The 7,742-nt window shown below is 42.1% G+C and overlaps 1 long non-coding RNA gene across 3 annotated transcripts; it reads right to left on the reverse strand.

The window, feature by feature from the left end:
* Positions 1 to 1,989: 1,989 nt before the first annotated feature.
* Positions 1,990 to 7,285, reverse strand: LOC137766115 (uncharacterized). Of its 3 annotated transcripts, XR_011074274.1 has the most exons (3): positions 7,042 to 7,278; positions 4,312 to 4,602; positions 1,990 to 3,402 (listed from the first exon to the last, which is right to left on the reverse strand). It is a non-coding gene; the product is annotated as an uncharacterized lncRNA (long non-coding RNA). The 3 variants fall into 3 exon arrangements; XR_011074272.1 differs by lacking the exon at positions 1,990 to 3,402 and having other exon boundaries at positions 4,265 to 4,602; positions 7,042 to 7,285; XR_011074273.1 differs by lacking the exon at positions 1,990 to 3,402 and having other exon boundaries at positions 4,265 to 6,011; positions 7,042 to 7,285.
* Positions 7,286 to 7,742: the final 457 nt, after the last annotated feature.

Consider the following 7,742-nt stretch of genomic DNA (forward strand, 5'->3'; position numbering starts at 1 on the left):
ACCTGTGCTAGAGATCCGAGGCATTGGATGGACTTGGTCCAGTCTTTTCTGACGGCATAAGGTTTCATCTCTAGTTTTATGTCTGGTTTAGTAAAAAGAATGTCTCAAGAGATACTTTCAATTGACAGATGCAGCTTCTGAGCCATTCCATTTTGCCTGCTTGTTCCAGGCACTGCTTCTGGACCTCCTAGACCTTACTATTTGGGAGGTACCACCTAGACTATTGGACCACTATCCAATTCGATGCCTTGACTGGATCTCTCGGTGTCTAATCTCTGCCTCTGTCTCTTTGGTATTCTTTTCTTCCGTTAACAACCCCAAAGCACTTTATAGCAATCCTTCTGTTTGAGTTCCCATAATTGGGCTTTTACCAATAGTCCCTATTTGGTGATGGTTTGCGCTTGGAGTTGGGTCTCAGAAATCTGTGTTAGCATTTTCTTCCTTTAACAGTACTGCAGGCATACTGATAAATAGGGGGAGCAAACATTTCTCAGACATCTACCATGTGTCAGGCTGGAGTCTCCAGGGGAATTGACTGAAACAAAAAATTGCTCAAAAATAAATATTTTCAATCATAGCAGTTTGTCACACTGGTAATTTTGCGCACCATGATGATAGTGTTGCTAATTCTAATGTGATCGTAAATATTTGTTTCTATTTATCAGAGAGTATCAGGGTTTTTGAACTATTTTTATGAACCCTGTGATATTTATAAGATGGTACAGTTTCTGTTCATTTCTCACGTATTTGGAGTTTTTGACCAGTTACGGCTGCTTAGCTTGTTTGGCAATCTTTCATGAACTCAAGTTTTGTCTCCAGCTCCAAGTTTTCCAGAAACAAACTCCTGAAAATGGGTGCTTCCAACCACTAGTTCATATAACGGTAAATTTTGTGTGTGCTAATGTGGTTTTACAATTGAAAATCTCAATTTTGGAGAGCTATTCCTTCATTTTCTCTGTCATCTTGTTTTTTAAGATCCAAAGTTCATTTTTACCTAATGTTGGCAACTTATTTAGATACATTTTCACCATTTTGATTGCATATTTCTTTCATATATAACAACTTTAATAAAGAAAGTTTTATAGAAAAAGCAAGTTTGAAGAAAAAAAATTTGGATGCATATACCTGAAAACAGCATTAGATTTTTAATGTTATTTTAACAATCGTAGATTAAGTATTTCAATACTGATAGGCATTGTTGAGTTTTTTTATCCTAAGCATACTCTGTTGGTCTATCAGCCTGCTATAACAGAATGCCACAGACCCAGTGGCTTATAAACAACAAACATTTATTTCTCACAGTGCTGGATGAAGTCCAAGATCAAGGTGCCGGTAGATTTAGTGTCTGGTGAGAGACTTCTTCCTAGCCCATAGACAGCTGTCTTTTTTCTGTGTCCTCACATGGCAGATGGAAGGGGTCTCTTCTATAAGGGTCCCACCCTCATGACCTAATCACCTGCCAAAGTCTCCATCTCCAAATATAATCACTTTGGGGGTTAGGATTTAACGTGAAATTTGGGACACAAACACTCAGTCTATTACATACACTAGTACTGCCTTTGACTTGTTATTACTATTTTTGTTTGAGCAATCCGTTATATAGGCAAAGTTGCCATCACTAAGTTGTCATTGCAAGTTTAAAATTTTTAAAGAAAGCAATTATCTATCTCTATGCTTGCTGTTTTACACACTTTATCTTACCACTACCGAATATAGTAGGTATTATTGTGTCCATTTCACAGGTAAGAAAACTGAGGCTCAGAGAAGCAAAGTAACTTTTCAAAGGTCTCTGAAACAAATCAAGGCTTGAAACAAGAGTGGGACTGAGTTCGTTGGAATTTAAACACCTTTCTTCAAATCTCTTAAAAAGCACAGCAGCCTGCTTCATTTTGACAGGTTTTCACAACAATAATTTTCAAAGATGCCATTTTTTTTATTTTAAGCTTTTTATTTTATATTGGAGTATAGTTGATTAACAATATTGTGTTAGTTTCAGGTGTACAACAAAGTGATTTAGTTATACATATACATGTATCTATTCTTTTTCACATTCTTTTCCCAATTCTTTTCCTAATTCTTTTCCCCATGTAACCACCAATTAGGTGGTTACATAATATTGAGCAGAGTTCCCTGTGCTATACAGTCATTTAGATAGACTATATATAGTTGCTACCTAAATAATTAAAGGCTACTTCAGGGGCCCTATAGGAAGCAGTTGCTTTCAGAATCAGATTCCAGTCTTCTTGGCATTTACAGTGGCCATGCACACCAGCTAACTTCTCCCTATTCTCTGTAGGCAACAGGTGCTGGGAATTCATGACCCCATCCCCGGCCCTCAACCAATGATGGACAAGAGTTAGTGGATAAATACACCAGTTCCCTCACCCCTGGGTGGGAAAACTCTAAGATGCCTGTTCTATTCTGTCTCCCAGAGTTCCCCAGTGGCATTAAAGTTCAGTTTCCCACAGTGATAATTTGCATGAGAACACATTGTGTGTTGGCTGCTATAGACCAAATGTCTGTGTCCCCCACCCAAATTCATATATTTTAATCTAATGTACAACTTAATGGTGTTAGGAAGTGGGCCCAGGCTGAAACTCCTGGCTCTGGTATTTACAAAGATGGTCTCCCATTTGCCCGGCCAGTTGTCGGTTCCTTGCTTTCGCCTCCTGTACCTCTATTTTCCTCGGCTTCACACTTGAATTCCCCATTCACAGATGTGACTTTTTTTTTTTTTGATGGCAATGCATTTGGGGCTGACTGCACCCATCTACTCTCTTGACATTCCATGTAATAGTTATCTATTGTTGCATAACAAATTACCACCAAAACTTAGTAGCTTATAGCAACAAATATTTATTACCTTACAGTTTCTGTAGGTCAAGAACCTGTTTGTGGCTTAACTGTGTGTCATCTCATGAGCTGACAGTCAATCTGTCAGCCAGGACTGTGGTCTCATCTGAAGGTTTTTTTAAAAAATTAATTAATTTATTTTTGGCTGCTTTGGGTCTTTGTTGCAGTGTGGAGGCTTCTCACTGCGGTGGTTTCTCTTATTGCAGAGCACTGGCTCTAGAGCGCAGGCTCAGTAGTTGTGGCGCACGGGCTGAGTTGCTCCCCGGCATGTGGGATCTTCCCGGACCAGGGCTCGAACCCGTGTCCCCTGCACTGGCAGGCAGATTCTTAACCACTGGGCCACCAGGCAAGTCCCTCATCTGAAGGTTTGATCAAGGGGGATCTGCTTCCAAACTCACTCACGTGGTTGTTGGTTCCTCGCCGTATGGACTTTGGCATAACTGACTACCTCATGGCATGAGGTATTAGTATGCTCAGGCTGCCACAACGAAATACCACAGACCAGGTGGCTTAAACAATACATATATGTAATCTCACTTTTCTGGGAGGCTGGAAGTCCATAATCAAGTTGCTAGCAATTTCCGTTCTTGGTGAGAGCTCTCTTTTTCCCTTGTAGAAATCCACCTTCCCCCTGTGCCCTCATGTGGCCTTTTCTCTGTGCATGGAAGAGTTGGGGGGTGGGGAGAGAGAGAGAGATTTCTGGTGTCTCTTTTTCTTCTTATAAGGACACCAGCCCTTATGAGTTCATTGAGCCTTAAGTATCTCTCTAAAGGTTTTATCTCCAAATACCGTCACATTGAGACTTAGGGCTTCAACATGAACTTTGGGAGAGACACAGTTCAGTCCATAAGTCATGGCAAGATCCAGGAGAGAGTGAGAAGAAAGAATGCACAATGAAAGCTATAGCCTTTTTATATCCTAATTTTGAATATGCTATCTCAACACTTCTGTCATAGTTTACGTGTTAGAAGCAAGTCAGTAAGTTTAGCCCACACCCAAGGAAGAAAATTAAAACAAGGGTGTTTGTTAGTATTAGAAGGTGAGGATCATTGGGGGTATACAGGAAAAACTTTCCTGGGTGTCTTCCTTTGCTTATACACATAACCACATAATGCTTCTGATATCAGACATGATTTTTTTTTTTCTCTCACACCAAGTAATTCTCTGTGACATCAGCTGGATGTCCTACAATTTAATTAAATTCTGATATTAACCAGAGTTAGTGCAACCCTGTAGGTTAAGGGCTAATCCCACAAGACTGCCCTCACTTTAAATGCCAATAGTAAGTAGTAAGTCCCCGGTTTACTCCCAATTTCTTTCTGGTTTGGCTACAAATCAGAGGGTCCCCAAACCCCCTCCTTGGATTGAATCATTTGCTAGAACGGCTCAAAGAACTCAGGGAAACACTTACTTACATTTACCAGTTTATTATATAATAAAGGATATGATAAAGGATACAGATGAACAGCCAGATGAAGAGATACGGAAGGGTTCTGAGTGCAGGAACTCCTGTCCCTGTGGAGATGGGGGTGCGTCATTCATCCACCACATGTAGATCTGTTCACCAGCCTGGTACTTCTCTGAACCCCATACTTCAGGGATTTTTATGGAGGTTTCATCATGTAGGCGTGATCTACGATTAACTCAATTTCCAGCGCCTCTCCACTCTTTGGAGAATGTTCAATGCAAGTCTAGTGGTTATGCAGGATAACTCCATGGTCTGTTACAAGCACCCATCTCAGTAGGCTGCTGTGAGAAGTAAGTAGTTATACACATGCAGCATCCCTACTTTTATAATTTCCTAGGGCTAGCATCAATGGGGTTCTACTAGCTACTAACAGATATGATTCTATGATCCGTGGAGAGAGGCATTCACGAGACAATAAGTTAGAGAAGACCATTCCCCCAAGGGTTCCACTGGGTGGATTTTTTTTTTTTAGAGACTGCATTAGACGTTTGGCCATCATATAAAATATATGATTTTCTTGGCCCCATTTATATCAACTCTCCTCTCCTAAACCTTAACAGACATTTAGCAATCCTGATATCAAATTCAAGAATAAAGCAAATATCAGTCCATTCATTTAAGAGGGAGAATGAACCAGTTAGATTTATGTGTATAGGATGAGCAAGAGAGGGAGCTAGGTTCTAACCATGTTATATAATCGAGGTGGGTGGGAAAGGTACACGCAGATTAATTTATAGGATCCTGCCAGCAATGCTACTTTAAAAATAACACTTACAGGTTTTCTGGCAAAACAAAAGTGAAACCACTGAAAGCGCTCCCGTCTTGGGCTTGTAAAACCACCAGGAAGCAAATCCAATAAACAGATGCACATTCCGACCTTGAGCCACGCCTCCTCCTCCACACTCTTCCACCATCCTACGCATCCCAGCACTCACAAAAATATTCAAACTTGGTTTGTAAAACCATGACCTCAACCCACACTCACCACAGCCACAATCTCTTATCTCCTCTCCTTTGGCCGTTTCCCAACACCCTGACTCTTCTGCCCTGCTTTGCATGCCTCGCAAGTCAGAGCAAAGCTTGCCTTCAGTAGAGTCATTCAGAAAGGAGATCAAAGAGGACGGAGCCTGGTTGCAGCGTTAGTGACCTTCACCTGTATCTGGATCCATTCTTTAGCTTCCCAAGCAGCGTGGGTTAACCAGCTAAGAATCCCTATGGTGGAGTCATTTGTTCCTTCGGTAAATATTTTGAATTCTATTTTGTGTCAAGCACAGTGCCAGGCACCAAGGATACAGCAGGAAACAATTCCCAGCCCTTTCCCTTAAGGGGAGTCTGGGAGGGAGACAAACAGGTAAACAGCAGTGCCGGGCATGGGGCAAACACACAGGATGGGGAGAAGGTGGGGATGGTCATGAAAGGCTCCTTGAGGAAGGGTGAATAGGAGTTGGTAAAGTGAAGGTGGAGAAGACAGATGTGAAAGGAATTGAGGGAATAACACATGCAAAGTCCTGGGGGTAAAATTCCATATTAATTTGCCAACGAGGCTATTTTAAGAGAATTAAGAGAGCACTATGTCCATGGGTCCTGGATTCCTGATCCACACGCTGCAGGAGCTGAAGGAAGTCCAGCAGTATTGGTAGAGGTAACGGGCTGAGACCAGGGTGAGTTCTATTGGGCCAGTAGAATATATCTGAAATTTGAAATCAAATGTCTTTTGGTTATTTTTGCAGTTTTCCCCCAATCCTGCTACTTTCTAGTGTTGTAAACCAGTGGTTTACATATTATGCTGCCTGCCTGACCCCTGTGAGATCCTGATCTTTAGTCTCTGTCATTCCCTTGATTTTTAATGTAAGGAGCCTGGCTGCTAGGTAAATAGATCATTCATTCATTCAAAAAATATTGATTTTAGAACTATGAAGGAGGCTAGATATAAATTGGTAATTTTGGCTCTCATGGACCTTACAGTCTGAAATAGAAGACAGATAAGTAAATAAGCAGACGGGTATATAATATATAAATTATGACAAGCGCTTTGAGGGTGACATGAGATGTTAGTAAGGGTCTACGTTAGAATGGGGGGCCAGAGAGGACCTCTCTGAGGGAGAACGTTTAAGCAAATACTGGAAGGATGAGAAGAAAGTCCTTGGAAGAGTGTGGAGGAAATGTTTTCCAGGCAGCAAAAGTGAAGGCGAAGGTGAAGTGGGGCAGCTTGTGACTTGTACAAAGGTGCTTCTGCTGACCAAGCCATGAACCCTGGGACAGGGCTGTGTCTGTCCAGAGAAAGGGATGTGCAAACTACAGGATGGGGAGCAGAATCCCCTAGCTAGGAAAAACCAAAGACAGCAGATCTTTGCACTTGGGAGAACTGATGTCTCTTTAAAGTAGAATGAACACTCTGGAGGGCGGAGTAGGGGGGATAGATTAAGCTGCAGATATTGTGGGAAATCCAATAACACTGAGGAAGGCTGTTCGTGGAGACCAGGGTGACAGGGATACACCAGGGAAACATCTCTACTTGGAAGACCCAATAAAACAAGTCATCTGGGTTCCAGGTAGATCAATGCCCTGGGAAGCGAACAGTAATACAAAGAAATGAAGGAACAACCCCAGCCTCAGGCTGACGGATCCTGGCAGATACTGGTCTCCAGCTTCATGGGAAAGAGGAAGGAAATAGAGGAAAAAAGGATAAGAACTAAGTAACAGTACAGAAACCCACTTACCAGAACTGGGTCCTGGGATCAGAAGAAAATCAGGGCAAAGCTCTCTGGATGTGGTGTTATTGGTTTGGGCTTCTTTAAATTCTTTCCATACAGAAATTTGAGGAGGGCAACGCTTGGTCTGTACGAAGGAACTAAGCTACATCAGATCTAAAGATTAGATGGACAATGGAGAGGTAGAGATCCAGGCGAGTCATAACATGATCTACACATCTGGTGCTTTGAACAAAGCATAATATGAATTCAGTTTGACATGACTCAGTCTGGGTGCACCAGCGGCAACTCTTAGTCATTTGTGCATTCTTCTCTTGGTTGCATCAGACATTCCTTATCCACCACCTCACATACCCTCTACCACTCCTGTCCCTGGGGCCCTTGGCCGTTTGTTTTCCCAGCTGCTATGGCAACTACCTTCACATGGGTACAACCCAACAATGCTCTGCATCCTACCCCAGCTGTACATTACTCGCTTGCTTCTCCAGGCTTTCCGTATAGCCCCTAAGGTGTGAGATGCTGAGGAATCTGAAATGGCATCATGTTATATGTGACTTGAAAGTGTGGGGGAGTTAATGTTCTGTGAAGTAGACTTGGGTCAAGGTGAGACGGAAGCTGGCTGATAAATTCTTCCTTCCTCCTGCTGAGACATAGTGGTCCACGTGTCTCAGAAGATGGTTGTATGAGATGGAACAAACAATTGTCCTTGT

The sequence above is a fragment of the Eschrichtius robustus genome, chromosome 6 (assembly GCF_028021215.1).
Source record: "Eschrichtius robustus isolate mEscRob2 chromosome 6, mEscRob2.pri, whole genome shotgun sequence".
NCBI lineage: Eukaryota > Metazoa > Chordata > Mammalia > Artiodactyla > Eschrichtiidae > Eschrichtius > Eschrichtius robustus.